General features: G+C 42.4%; 1 protein-coding gene across 2 annotated transcripts in view; it reads right to left on the bottom strand.

The window, feature by feature from the left end:
- The window catches only part of RARB (retinoic acid receptor beta), a 1,055,941-nt gene that overhangs the window by 340,139 nt on the left and 699,861 nt on the right, over positions 1 to 15,941 (bottom strand). The gene's annotated exons all lie outside the window — the stretch shown is intronic.

Here is a 15,941-nt window from a genome sequence, read left to right as displayed (position 1 = left end):
GGATTGGCAGCAAAGATGGGAAATGTCATTATAATGGGGGACTTTAATTATCCTGATATAGACTGGGCAGAAGGAACCGCACACTCAGCCAAGGCTAGGCAGTTCCTAAATATTTTGCAGGACAATTTCATGGGTCAGATGGTGAATGCACCGACAAGAAACAATGCGGTACTTGACCTACTGATTAACAACAATACAGACCTGCTCACGGATATAGAAATACGGGGCAACTTAGGAAACAGTGACCATAGGTCAATAAGTTTCAGTATTAATTACAGTTATGGGAAGCAGAGGGGTAATATAAGGACACTGAATTTCAAAAGAGCCAATTTCCCAAAACTGCGCTCGCTGCTAGAAAATATCAATTGGGATAGAACCCTGGGAACAAAGAACACGGAGGAAAAATGGGAGTGCTTCAAGAGCATACTTAACAAGGGGATTGACCAGTGCATTCCAAAGGGAAATAAATTTAAAAGAGAAAAATTAAACCCTGGGTGGCTAAACCCCAACATAAAAATGCATATTAGTGCTAAAGAAAAGGCCTTCAAAAAATACAAGACTGAGGGGCCATTGGCAGCATTCAAGCATTACAAAGAGTGTAATAAGATATGTAAATATGAAATCAGGGCGGCTAAAATAGAACACGAGAGACATATAGCGGAGGCGAGTAAAAAGAAGTATATAAACAGTAAGAAAGCGAGGCCAGAACACATTGGCCCCATAAAAGATGACAAAGGAAATATGGCCACTGAGGACAGAGAAAAGGCGGAAGTGTTAAATAATTTCTTCTCTTCAGTCTTCACAAAAGAATCGGGGGGCTACACTAACCTAGCTTGTAGGGCCAAACTAAACAACACACCTCAGGAAGTACCGCCATGGCTAACAGAAGATAGACTTAGAACTAAACTAGAGAAACTTAACATAAATAAATCACCGGGACCGGATGGCTTGCACCCGAGGGTTCTTAAAGAGCTCAGCCAGGTGGTTGCCAGACCATTATTCTTGATCTTTAAGGATAGTTTACAGACGGGTATGGTGCCAGCCGATTGGAAAAAAGCCAACGTGGTACCAATATTTAAAAAGGGGCCGAGGTGTATCCCGGGTAACTATAGGCCGGTCAGCCTAACATCTGTAGTCTGCAAGATTTTGGAGGGGATGTTAAGGGACCACATACAAGACTTTAGTAATGAAAACAGTATTATTAGTAGTAATCAGCATGGATTTATGAAAAATCGTTCTTGCCAAACCAATCTACTTACCTTCTACGATGAAGTGAGCTGCCACCTAGATAAAGGAAAGCCTGTGGATGTGGTGTATCTGGACTTTGCAAAGGCCTTTGACACCGTTCCCCACAAACGCTTACTGTACAAACTAAGGAAGGTAGGTATGGACCATAAGGTGAGTACCTGGATAGAGAACTGGCTCCAGGGGAGAGTACAGAGGGTGGTGATTAATGGGGAGTACTCGGATTGGGCGGGTGTGGAAAGTGGGGTCCCCCAGGGTTCTGTCCTGGGACCAATCCTGTTTAATTTATTCATAAATGACCTAGAGGAGGGGATATCTAGTACAATCTCAGTATTTGCGGATGATACTAAACTAAGCAGGCCAATATCTTCTATGCGGGATGTGGAAACCTTACAAGCGGACCTGAACAAAATAACGGGGTGGGCAACTACATGGCAGATGAGATTTAATGTTGAAAAATGTAAAGTAATGCACTTGGGGGCCAGAAACCAGAAAGCAAGCTACTCACTAGGGGGGGGGGGACCTCTGGGTGAGTCTAGGATGGAAAAAGACTTGGGGGTACTGGTAGACAACAGGCTTGGCAGTGGCATGCAATGCCAAGCCGCTGCAAGCAAAGCCAACAGAATACTGGGATGTATAAAAAAGGGGATTCACTCCAGAAATAAAGAGATTATTCTCCCGCTCTACAAGACTCTGGTCCGGCCACATCTGGAGTATGCTGTCCAGTTCTGTGCACCGGTCCTCAGCAAGGATGTGCTGGAATTGGAAAGAGTCCAGAGAAGGGCAACAAAAATAATTAGGGGAATGGAGGACATCAGCTATGAGGAAAGACTACAAGCACTGAACCTATTCTCTCTGGAGAAGAGACGATTGAGGGGGGATATGATATCAATGTACAAATACTGTACTGGCGACCCTAGCATAAGGAACAAACTATTCAGAGAAAGGAAATACAATAAGACACGTGGCCACTCACTAAAACTAGAGGAAAGGCGGTTTAACCTTAAAATGCGTAAGGGGTTCTTCACTGTAAGAGCGGTAAGGATGTGGAATTCTCTTCCACAAGCAGTCGTATCAGTAGGGAGCATTGATAGTTTCAAAAAACTATTAGATGGGCACCTTAGAGACCACAACATACAGGGGTATACAATGTACGGTTAAAAGCAAACACACACACACATCATAGGTTGAACTGGATGGACTGATGTCTTTTTTCAACCTCACTAACTATGTAACTATGTAAGAGTACAAAAAGTCCAAATCAGGGTACTCTGTTATATGGGTGTAAAGATAACTACATGTAGCCCTACTCCAGAGGGAGCAGCTGAGTGTGGGTCCCCCTGGGTTACTGCTAGCAACTACAGTACCTTCCGACATGTTTTCAAGTGTGAGCACCTTAGACAAGAACCAGTCCAGCTTCTTTGTTTTTTTTAGGGTTTATTTGCGAACTTGGATGAGAGAAGGGAGAAGTGGGATACTCAAACAACTGAACAATGCACAATTAGGCAGGGACACTGAGGAATGCTACTTGGCGTTTTGTTAGCGCTCCTCTGACGCTGATTAACGCTGACTGATTCTGGTTATCGCTGACTGACGCTGGTTAATGCTGACTGACGCTGGTTAACACTGACTGACGCTGGTTAATGCTGACTGACGCTGGTTAACGCTGACTGATGCTGGTTAACGTTGACTGACGCTGGTTAACGCTGACTGATGCTGGTTAACGCTGACTGACGCTGGTTAACGCTGACTGATTCTGGTTAACGCTGACTGACGCTGGTTAACACTGACTGATGCTGGTTAATGCTGACTGATGCTGGTTAATGCTGACTGACGCTGGTTAACGCTGACTGATGCTGGTTAACGCTGACTGACGCTGGTTAACGCTGACTGATTCTGGTTAACGCTGACTGACGCTGGTTAACGCTGACTGATGCTGGTTAACGCTGACTGACGCTGGTTAACGCTGACTGATGCTGGTTAACGCTGACTGATGCTGGTTAACGCTGACTGACGCTGGTTAACGCTGACTGATGCTGGTTAATTTTGACTGACGCTGTTAAACGCTGACTGGCACTGGTTAACGCTGAATGATGCTGGTTAACGCTGACTGACGCTGGTTAGCGCTGACTGATGCTGGTTAACGCTGAATGATGCTGGTTAACGCTGACTGACGCTGGTTAACGCTGACTGGCGCTGGTTAACGCTGAATGATGCTGGTTAACGCTGACTGACGCTGGTTAACGCTGACTGATGCTGGTTAATGTTGACTGACGCTGTTTAACGCTGACTGGCGCTGGTTAACGCTGAATGATGCTGGAACTTCACCTCTGACTGTAGGAAAAGTCCCTTTAAGCTCCCCAAGACACTCCTTCCTGAGGTTGCTGACTTTAGAGTAAACTTGTATTGCTGAATACTTCAGGGCCCTTCCTGGCGCCCCCTTTTACTCCCCAACTTCAGGGTTTAACTACTTGGGACCCCCTTTTACTGTACACTCCTGGTTAGCTAGCTCCTAGATCCCCTTTGACCTCTCTGGAGTGGTCCCCTCTCCTAGGCAGACATTTGGGCAGTTCTTGAGTACTCACGATACTGTTTTTCCCTAAAGAATTCTGCCCAGCAGCTCCACTCGGTCAGCAACTCTGGATCCCTTCTGGTTCAGCTCAACCTCTGGTCCCTAGGCCGACTGCCTGGACCACCTTCACACTTTACAGAAGAAGAGACAGCTGTCACCCCTTCCTCGAACTGATGCTCCCGCCAAAAGACACTCTTTTACATGCTCCCTCCAGATTTATTCCCAATCCCAGGGTGCATTGCTGCAGACCCCGCCCACTGGGACAGTCATAAACCCTGGTGTGCTATTGGCTAGGTTTCCTCCACTGCCCAACAATATCCCTCATTGAATACAATGGAGAGACTCCCCAGACTCAACAGCTTACACCTGGAGGCATGTGACAGCACGGCTAACAGATCAGGCCCTCCTGATAAGCAGACAGGGCCACAACTATAATTTTCCTAGCACCTACCTAGGAGGGTGCTACATACAAATACAATGAAATACAATGAATATGGAGTTCTGCTTTTAATCATCAAATGTGTTGTGGCCTTTTTATTAGAGCTAACAGCACACCATCATTGCACAGAAATGTTTTGACCAAAGCTTTTCCTCCCTTTCTACATGTAGTACCACCCAGGTAATATGAAAAAGAAATAATATTTATTTCTGCTGTTTTATTTAGCTTAGAGCAACCATGAAGATATGTGAAGAATAAGGAGGAAACAATGCTGAAACCGCTGAGATGCAGAACTCCACGTTATTTACACTGGCGAAGGCCTGTTATCTCACATATGATATCAAAGTCATATATTTAGATGTAAACGCCAGCAGCCATAATCACAGACCTTAAAAGAATGTATCATAAAGCAAACAGTGATAAAATCTGAAATATCTCCTTCATATAATTGTGGCAACAACCTGTCCCGGGTAAGTAGTAAGTAATATGTTTATTCTAGATGGTAAAAGCACACATAGTGAATGTTTGCACAGTGACTGGGTGCGGGAACGTGCTTTCAGTAGTGCGAGACACGCTAGACAGGTGCTTAGATAATGCAGGAAATATAAAGGAGAACTGTATAACATGTTTAGGATTCCACTGTACCTCTCTCCAGGTAGGTACAAGGTAAAAATACAATGAAGTGTAACAAGTGCAGGCAGAAGGAGCGGGAGCCCAGTGTGAGGATAAGACAAACCTATATCATAAAACATGGCTGCTTGGCCTTGTAACACAATGAATAATGGAGAAAACACAGCTGCTGGAGTGACATAAAAAGGATTTTTATTGCAACTTTCAATGCCACCTACCCATTAATCACCCAACTCCTTCCTGAGATCTGTAGGCCCTGCAATGACTAACAGAGGAGAGAGCGAGATTTAGCTAAAGAGAGGAAACGGATGACAATGTCCTCTGTCAGCCGACGCAATGACATCACCTTCCTTAACTAATCAGGTATTAACAACTTCAGCTCTGGAAGGTTTTACTCCCTTTTTGACCAGGCCATTTTCTGCGATTCGGCACTGCATTACATTAACTAATAATTGCGCTGTCATGCGACGCTGTACCTGAAAACAATCAATGTACTTTTTCCCCCCACAAATAGAGATTTCTTTTGGTGGTACTTGATCACCTCTGCTTTTTTTGGATTTTGCACTATAACAAAAAAAGAGCGACAATTTTGAAAAGAAAACACAATATTTTTTACTTTCTGCTATAAAACATTCCCAAAAAAACTATATATATATATATATATATATATATATATATATATATATATATATATATATATAAAACAAAATCACATTTTTTTTTATCAGTTTAGGCCAATTTGTATTCTGTTACATATCTTTGGTAAAAAAAATCCCAAAAAGCTTAATTTAATTGGTTTGCGCAAAAGTTACAGTGTTTATATATAAAATCTATGAGATAGATTTTTGGACTTTAGATTTTTTTTTTTTTGCTTTTATTAGTAATGGCGGCAATCAGCGATTTTTAGAGGGACTGCAACATTGCGGTGGACAAATAACTAAGGGGTTGATTTACTAAAACTGAAGAGTGCAACATCTGGTGCAGCTGTGCATGGTAGCCAATCAGCTTCTAACTTCAGCTTGTTCAACTAAGCTTTGACAATAAAACCTGGAAGCTGATTGGCTATCATGTACAGCTGCAACAGATTTTGCACTCTCCTGTTTTAGTAAATCAACCCCTAAGTGACACTTTTTTGGGGACCAGTGACACCAATACAGTGATCAGTGCTAAATAATATGCACTGTTACTGTATAAATGACACTGGCAGGGAAGGGGTTAATACTGGGGGTGATCAAGGTGTTAAGTGTGAGCCTAATTGTGCTTACTAACTGTGGGGGGGGGGGGGCTCTGTGACACATAGAGATCAGTGTTTCAGCTTAGTTGAGACACACAATCTCACTGTGCCTGAGCCGCCTACCTTGTTTACATAGGCAGGCTGCTCCCCTGTCAGTTTCCCTGAAGATTGCGGGAGGCCGGCGGCGATCAAGGCTGCTTCTCCCACGGTCTTGCTCCCGCTGTGTCTAATTACAGTGGGAGTGCGACTCTGGTGGCGTGCGTGCGCCACAGAGACCGCGTGCACATAATCACGTAGATGTACGTGATTATGCGTAGCTGAGCCGCCCTCAATCTGCGTGGGGCGGTCTGCAAGTGGTTAAAGGAGAAGGGTATGTGCCACGATTATGGGATAATCTCAGCAAGTTATTTATCCGCAGTCCATTATCTGATGCAACACCCCTCTGGACTAACTTGGGTATGTGATTCCAGTACATTGAGTACATGTACATTTGATTGATTGTATTATCCAACACTATGTAAATTGAGTCCCTAACGGAGTATTCAGAGGTATGGTTTCATTGGGTTGGACCGCAGGGGAGGAGTTGCTTTAGATCACACCTAGGTGGTATGGGTTACTTGCTATATAAATGAGTGGTTTAGACATGGCCTGCTGGCTCTGAAGAAGGGGCTAAGCCTCGAAACGCGTTAGCCATCATCTATTTAGGATTTTTTTTAGGATTTAGGATGTTTACAGATACAGATTGTTCCAGATGTTCGGATTTGATATGCCTTTTTAAACCTTCGTTTGTGAGTATATGCACTTACAATTAATAAAGCCTATTATTGAGGTATAATGCGCTAGGCCGGTGCGCCCTATGTTTGTTTTCTGATTTTAGTGCCTTTAGACAATCCCAGTCTTAAAGGGCAGCAAGGCTGTGGGCATTTGGGAAGCCAAGCATGAGTTCCATGGAACAACACCTTTGAATATGTTGGATAGGGGGCCCTGTCTCTGAGCGCAGGAGAAAGGTGCTATATTATAACTTTTCGTCTTGGAGTTATTAAAGGAGAAGTGCAGGAATTTAAAATACAAACATACATACTTACCTACCTGCTGCAGCATCGGTCAGAAGCTGCAAGCTGTCCCCTGCTGGCTCTAAGCCTGAGAACTGAGCGATCACACGACCGCTGATCACTCAGTCCTTGGCAAAAGCCCGTACATGTACGGCGCTCGCCTGGGAGGAGCTAGGGGCCGATTGCGCGCCGCCAGAGGCGCGCTCCCTCCCCCGCTAGTCAGCGAGGAAGCTAGTGCGTGTGACAGGCGGCTCCGATGGCCGCCGGCCACTCGCAATCTCCCGCCGTTGACAGAGAAGGACGGACGGCTGATGTAAACACAGCCGACCATCATTCTCCCTAAAGTTATCATGTGATCCTGCTATATAGGATCGCATGTCTCTGTGATTACTTCCCAAGCCATGCCCCCCCATAGTTAGAATCACGCCCCCAGGGTCACATTTAACCCCTTGATCACCAGTACTGTTAACCCCTTCCCTGCCAGTGTAATTTTTACAGTAACAGTGCATATTTTTAGCACTGATTAATGTAGTAATGTCACTGGTACCCCCAAAAGTGTAAAAAATGTCAGTTAGGGGTCCGATCTGTCCGCCGCAATGTCGCAGTCCCTCAAAAATCGCAGATCACCGCCATTACTAGGGAAAAAAAATGACATAAATCTTTCCCGTAGTTAGTAAACGCTCTTTAAATGTAAGGACTTATTCTTGCTGGTAGCTAGAATCTTTAATATTTGCAAACAAAATAAAGGTTTCTTATTTAGAATAATAAACTGTCAGGTTAATAAAACAGCGATATCAGAACCGATTCAATCATTGAACAGTTTGTAGTGTACATAGATTTTCAAAACAATAAAGCAATATTCCTGAACTTTGTTTTATCTCATGGTTACTGTGAAATTGTGTGAATGCATCAATGCAGTGCATATCTTAGCTTGCAGAGCTTGGATTCATTGAATGAGTTTACCAAAAATGTAAATATTGCAGAATATACGGCCTCATGCTACATAACTAAGCTCCATTTCATGCTGAATAAACAAAATTGCTAATGTATCTCAAATAGAAATCTATCTTTAGATTTTTGCTCTAAAAGCATTTTATTAAAATAAATGTGATAAAAATCAAAAAAATCTGATTTCAATAAAAAAAACAAATCAGATTTTTAAAATGTTTTTTTTTAAAAAAACATGATTTTTATCTTCCCTGCTGAGGGGGGTTGCTTCACACTGAAGGTTTTTATCTTAATGCATTGAATGCATAGATAAGACAAAAAAAACTTCTGCTTTTAGAACCACTTTAAGGGCTCATGCACAAAGGATGTTTAAAAAACGCCAGCGCTGCTGCCAGGAAAAAGCAGCTATAAAAATGTGCTTTTAGCCGTGTTTTTGACTAGCGTTTATGGGCATTTATGCGTGTTTTGGGCGTTTGTACAGTAAAAACATTCCCTTTAATGTAAAAAAACATCTAAAAGCGCCAAAAGCAGCTTTTAGCATTTAGCCGCGTTTTTACAACTCAACAGCCTCTGCTCCTGGACGCACAGGTTGTTGTTTTTACTACCGCCCCTAAATGCTTATGTCTCCAAACGCCTCTGAAAGTTTATGTGTGCATGGACGCATAGGCTAACATTGAGGACAGGGTTCATACACATTTTTACCAATAAAATTCCATGACTTTTCCATGACTTTGGACATTGTTGCGTGCACGATGTTGGACGTTTTTCATTAGAGGTAGGTTAGTTCACTAAATCTGTATAATTTTTATTTTTTTATAGCTGAACTTCAGCTTTGCCTATGAAACAGCTTTTTTTAATTATTCTAGATTGAAAAAGAAAATTGTTTCTAAACCGTTTCCTTTTAACCAAGTTCCACTTAAGCCAATTCGTCTGAGTTTCGGACATCTGCCTACTACAGCATTGTACTCCTATTTGCTGATAGTACCTTCAATGACACCTCCTTACACACTCTGCTGAGTTATACAAAATAAACTGACACCTAACAAATGTTTCTAATAACAGATAATGATCATCATTACTCTAATCGGGAGAGAAGAGCACCAAGCATGTTTCCTCCAGCTAAATCATGTCAATTTGTATTGAACTACAGTGTCCTCCAGTATAAACAGTTCTATTATTTCCTTTTATTCCAAGTACTTCTCCAAGGATCTCTTCACAGAAAAGCTGTCAGCGGTCTTTTGTGCGTCTCTTATGGGCATACACATAAGGCTTTAAGAGTTACTACAAACACAATATGTATGACAAGTCTCACAGCCATCAATACCAACATATTACAGCTTTAAATTACAATGTAACAAAGGATTCTATGTACCCTGGATGGAAAGCCTTATTTTATCTGTATTGTATGGATACTATTAAGGGGAGGTAATATAACACACATGAACAACAAGGCAAGTCTATAAATCTGAAGCAAACCATACTTGCCATAAATACTTTGCTTTCTCGGGACATATTGTGTTTACATAAAATCAATTTTAAAAGCAGCTCTAAATAATTAGCAAACATAACACAACCCGTGATTATATTCTAATTAAATACAGAGCTGAAAGATCCTCCTTGACTTTGTAACATCCACCCATTGCCATGAAATGTATTTGCTGATTTGTTTTTTAATTTATTTTACATTTAAAGCATAGTAATTTGTAAGCGGTAAAATAAATTAGACAGGAACACATTTATTTAAAGGCATAGTTTTATGAAAAAAAGGTAAACCCTTATATCAACATAATAAATTAATGTTTGGCATCTCAAACAATCGTGTTGTAGTCTGTTTTATTTGCTGTCTGCATTTTGTGTTTTTTTTTTTTATTTCTTTTAGTCTATTTATATTTTAATATGTTTTTAAAGTTTTTCCACTGGTTAGAGTATTTACCGTTTCAGATGGAGAATACACAATGGTACCATCTACAGCAGGGATCCTCAGACTACGGCCCTCCAGCTGTTGTGGAACTACACATCTCATGAGGCATTGTAAAACTCACAGAGATGACTAGGCATGATGGAAATTGTAGTTCGTGAACAACTGGAGGGCCATAGTTTGAAGACCCCTGATCTACAGCTACTATCCATGATTCCAAAAGCCATTTCTCACATTCAAGATGATGTGGTTGCATATTGATCTAATGTCTACTAAAAGAAATATGGCTGGCAAGCCATCTTAATACTACACTAGAAAATTTTGGCTGGAGACAGAATAAAATAATAATGGCGAGACTGATAAACTAAAGGTTTGCTGGAAAATTTGTATTCTTTTAACTGATGGAATATTCTGCAGACTAGTCAATGTAATATATTATTGTGATCACAAAATGTTAAAAATATCCAGAATTGTGACAAAATATCCAGAAATGGTTATGGCTGGTGCTCATGTGAGATGCTTATAAGTGAATCTGCAGATAAATGGAAAGTAAGTGAACATATGTGACCAACCAGTAATCCACTCCAGTATGTTCACTCTCAATGGCAGTAAAATGTTTATGTCAGCAAAAGCTAAAAAGATGTAGTTTCTGTGTGGTTACATGGTCTGTAAGCTGAGGCTTCCCATTTCCCCCAGTCAGGAACCATAAACCAGGCAGAGACAGAATATGCAGTTAAAATCACACCTATAATATAATAGCAAAAATAACAACAGTTAAGGAAAGTAGTCAAAAGCAGGAGCCAGGATCAGACGAGCCAGGATCAGGGAACCAGAAGTCAGCGTTGTCAGGAGCCAAAAATCACGAGCAGGAATCAGAAGCGAAGTCAGCCAGGCCAGGTCATCCACAGGACCATACTGGAGATGTTAACCACAGGAGGGCACAGAGGGAATGAGCAAAGCTGTTTAAACAGCCAAAAGGGGCTGGCTGTAGGCTGGACTAATGTGGCAGGTAATGGTAACTAGGTGGGTCACCGTGGAAACAATGAATGGCTGGTAATTAACCGACAGCTGAGCAGCCTCTGTGCCCTGAAAGACAGAGATGCTAGTAAATAGCAGGAGCCCAGCCCTGACACCCCCCCCCCCCACCACAATATTGGCATTCTCCTCCATTCACTGCACTGACACAGGAGAGCCAAAGCTTACAAATCATGTTGGCATCATGATGGCACTGAAGCTGATTAAAAGTTAGTCTTTACTTCCAATTTAATCGTTATCTGGAGGGATCATACTAAACACCCTTCAAGATTCCTCCGATACTGTCAGTTCACTACGCGCTTTGTTCAACAGTACCAAATCCTGATAAAGGGGGTCCTTTTAAACCCCCTGAAACACCTTGGCTTTTTAGGATTCAAGAATCCAAATAAAATTAAATCTTGATTTTATACATTTTGCTTTTGGCATTTTTAAGCAGTCATTATTGGAGATGTATATAACATTTTTAAAGTTGTAGGGTTCTGGGAGGCTCTCGCAATGAAGTCCCCTTACTGTCATTCAAATCCAACCTTTTGTTTTGGATATGGTTAGAGACTCTGCCAAGGTTTAAAGTGGTTGTAAAGTCTGAAGGTTTTTTTTTTTTATCTTAGTGGATTCTATGCATTAAGATAAAAAGCCTTCTGTGCGTAGCAGCGCCCCCTCAGCCCCCCTAATGCTTACCTGAACCCCCTCTCGATCCAGTGATGTCCATGATTGTCTCAGCCATCCAGGACTCTCCTACTCATTGAGAAAGACACAGCAGCAATGCCATTGGCTTCCACTGCAGTCAATCAAAGTCTGTTAGCCAGTGAGTATAGAGGGGGGAACGGGCCGAACCACAGCTGTGTCTGAATGGATACACGGATCTGTGACTCAGGGTGGGTGCCCCCATGGCAAGCTGCTTGCTGTGGGGGCACTCAAAGGGAGGGAGGGGCCAGGAGCAGTGAAGAGGAGGATCCAGGCTGCTCTGTGCAAAACCAACTGCACAAGGGATGTAAGTATGACATGCTTGTTATTTTTATTGAATTAAAAACAAGGAATTTACAATCACTTTAAGTGTTATCTATGTCCCTATTAGGGCAGTTTCCCCTCACTTCCTGTCACAACAGGAAGTGAAGGGAAATCTGTTCCATGGAAATACAAACATAAACAAAAACATTGTTTTAGTAGTGTAAGAAATGTGCAATGATAGTTAACAAAAAATAAATAAAAAATTGAATTCAGTAAAACTTTACCTTGTTCACATAGCTAAAGGAAAATAATTTGCAGTTAACATCCTTTACATCTTTAGTAAATCACCCAAATGTTAGGTTAAGGAAGGTTTAAGAAGGGTATACACGGACTGAAAATTGGCTGGTTCCGTGCTGTTTCCCGGTTGGCGCACGTACTGTGTCTGTAACATGTTCTGCCAATGTCTATTTCTCTGCGTTCCAGTTTTTTTTATCCAATTGTACACATGTATCGTGTTTTGGATGTATGTTACTGCTCTTATTTTCAAAATAAAACTTTTGTACAAGAAAATTGGCTGGTTCTGCAGGAACTGAGCAAATTTCGGTCTGTGTGTACAGCTGTCTGTTCAACAGAAGCCAGGCTAGTGACCAGCTTCTGTCAAACGGTCCGGATGGAAAACCAGAGTTCATTCAGCGCTTGCAGCCAATAGCTGCAACACTGATCTGTGTATTCTGATGGGGTGGGGGGGGGGGGAATCAGATCTCCCGCTGTCAGAATACAACATACGGTATATACCCAGCTTCAAGAACTACCTAACTATCTACACTTCAAGTGCGGTGAGCGGCACAGTTAATAAGGGGGAACTCCTCCAATAGGAACACAAACAGAAATAAAAACATCACTTTTACTTTTTCTTCAGTCTAAAAGCTAAAAAAATGTTTTCAAGGGATTTTTTTTTCTTGCGGCTCCTACAAGACCGGTATTATTTTTGTAGGCCTGCTATAGATCATTTTTGTTTTAATTTACAAAAAAATCTACCAGTGGTTCAGAAGGTGCATATCTGAACAGATCGTAACAGCAGATAGGCGGATCACCATTACAGTGGCATTTAAAAGGTTTGCTCATCTCTAATGACAGCTAACCACACAAAACATGTCAAGTTTTCTTTTTCAATTATATTTCATTCTCCCAGTGTTGAACATAACAAGTATAAACTGAATGGTCTGTTGCCCACTCAGCAACCATTAGGAAGCTGTTAGTTTAAGTGTCTGGCCTTGGAAGGCTGTGTGTCAAGCTGAACTATCTGTCATGAAGGGTTATACAAATAGTGGAGAAAATGCTAGTTCAGTGTGATGCCCGAAAGGGTGACATATATTCTACAACTGGTTACTGAGGACATCAGTCTTATCAATGGGTGGGAGAAGGTACTCGGCAAGATAGTGCTTCTGTGATTTATACTGATGAGATTCCAATTTATTCTTCAAGCCTTTATAGTCATCAGAAAATACTTTGCTATGCGGCTGGGGATGTAATAATTTCACATCCTTTCCCTGCAATTCTATTATGCCATCTGGTCCCCCAGCTCCTATGTACCCATGCCTGTTTAAACCATCTGTGCTCCTTCCTTGCGCATTTATATTTACATTAATGCAGCAAACTGCCTTCAAGTACTTAGCATGCTGGTGAAGACACAGTGAAATTTCTGGCTATAGGTGTTTATTTCTCGAGCAAAATAATATCCAGGATATGTGGACTTCAGCTGGTATAAAGCCATTTATTAGAGACCCAAAAGGTCAGGTTGCCATTCTCCTGGATCTCAATAATGAGACCCTCATCTAGTGTAACAGGAAGTCAGGTATCAGAAAGCAAAAAAAAAAAAAAAAGCCAGACAGAGGTGATAACCCTGGAAGCTGGCAGATAAAGATTGAAGGGCATTTTAAGGATGAAGAATTTAGTAATTACTTAGATCTAGTTGACGGGTCAGTCTGCTGCACCACATGAATGCCAGGGGGAACCTGGACTTTGGGAACAAAATGGTATTTAGAGGGTATAGGACTAGTGACCAGTGTTGCCTGTGGTCTCCCTACAGCAGATCTGTTCTCCAGTTTTGCCTGAAGAAGGAGCACGCATGCTCCGAACGTGAGCGCCTCCCTGCCACTATTGGATGTAAGCCTGGATACTGAACGCTGCCATAAACACAGGAAGTGTCGGACTCCACCGGCACAGCCAGGACCACGGCCGCCACAGTCTACTTCCCTAAAATCACTACAGTGTTGCAGATGAACCATCCTTTATTGCTGATCAACTATCTCCTCTGTTTGAGTTATTACATTGTTTTTATGTAATAAATAACCTTTTAATCTACACTGAGGTGTCGCTGCTTTTCTTCTCCCACCCCCTTCTGTCTGTTGCAGAGTCGCTCTAGCTCTGTATGAAGTCTGCAGCTACCTCCACTATCCATCTTCACTAACCCCAGGGATTGAACTATCTTGCATACTTCCTCAAAAATACTAACTACAGCCACAGTTTTTAAACTTTTTTCATAAGACCGAATGTACTTGACCTTTTCACTGGCGCAGGTTGAACGTTGTGTATATGTGTTTTTTTCTAGTGACCAGTGTTGCCTGTGGTCTCCCTACAGCAGATCTTTCTCCATGACTGCCATGTTCTGCACAGTGTATCTGTGTGGAAGGAGCCACCTACATAGAGGCACAGCTTTGCTTTCACCTGTCAGAGCCATGCCCCCCGTGATGATTGTTGACATGATAAATGGTGGGGGAATATTTAACAAATAACGGGATGAGCATAGAAAGCACAGATCCACAAAATAGATAAACCAGAAGCAGGAATATGCATGAACTGCGGGTCCACAGATACAGTCTCTTCTCCCCAAGGGGCATTACAATAGGGACATCGAAAAATCTCATGAGACTTAGTCCCGGTTCACATATGTGCGATGACAGACATCATATGTGATTCGCAGCGTACTACGCTGAAAATCACATGGCTGAATGGCGAATGGCTGAATTCGCATCGCATTCGAACACAACTCGCACAGAACACTTTTTTGGGTCCGTACCAGAATCGGATCGCATAGGTGTTCACGATCCTATGCGATCCGATTCATGTCCGAACTGACGGCTCAAGCTGCGATATGTGAACTGATCTGGGGGTGTCATTACTTTGTATTGACACCCCCAGCAATTCGCACATGGCAGTGTGAACTGCCTGCAAGTTGAATGCGATGTGGGAACCCACAGTGGATTTGCAGGGTTCCTGCATCGCATATATGTGAACTGACACTTACAATCAATGGCAGCAGTGCCTTGGATCTCACATTGCTGATATACAGTTATGGGGTGGTGGGCAGAGAAATATCTGGACATGCCTGCAAATGCTATGCTCTTTTTCAGGACAAATTTAAAAAAAAAAGGTTGATTTTTATGGGTACTGCTTAGGCAACAATAAAGTAATTCTAAAGATTGTGATTTTTGTTTTTAAATAAACATGTTATACTTACCTGCTCTGTGCAATAGTTTTGCACAGTGCAGCCCTGATCCTCTTTTTTTTGGGTCCCCTGCCGGCAGTCCTAGCTCCTCCCCCCTGCCGAGTGCCCTCAATAGCAAGATTCTTGCTATGGGGACATGGGGACACTCGAGTAGGCTCGCTCTCAAGCCATGCTCTTGTCAAAGGTCATGGTCCAATCACACACACAGAGCGCAGCTCGGCCCCACCTTCCGCTCTCTCCTCATAGGCTCACCGGCTGTGATTGATAGAAGCAGGAGCCAATGGCTCTAGTTGCTGTGTGAGCCACTGAGGAGAGAGAGAACCGAGAGAGACACTGCTCTCATGCACATCGTTGGACTGAAATGGGGCTCAGGTAAGTAAAAGGGGGGGGCTGCGCCCAGGTTTTTTACCCT

The sequence above is a fragment of the Pelophylax lessonae genome, assembly GCF_965119305.1.
Source record: "Pelophylax lessonae genome assembly, chromosome: 5".
Classification (NCBI taxonomy): Eukaryota; Metazoa; Chordata; class Amphibia; order Anura; family Ranidae; genus Pelophylax; species Pelophylax lessonae.
The sequence above is the reverse complement of the archived record's forward strand: the minus strand, read 5'-3'. Positions and strand labels throughout refer to the sequence as shown.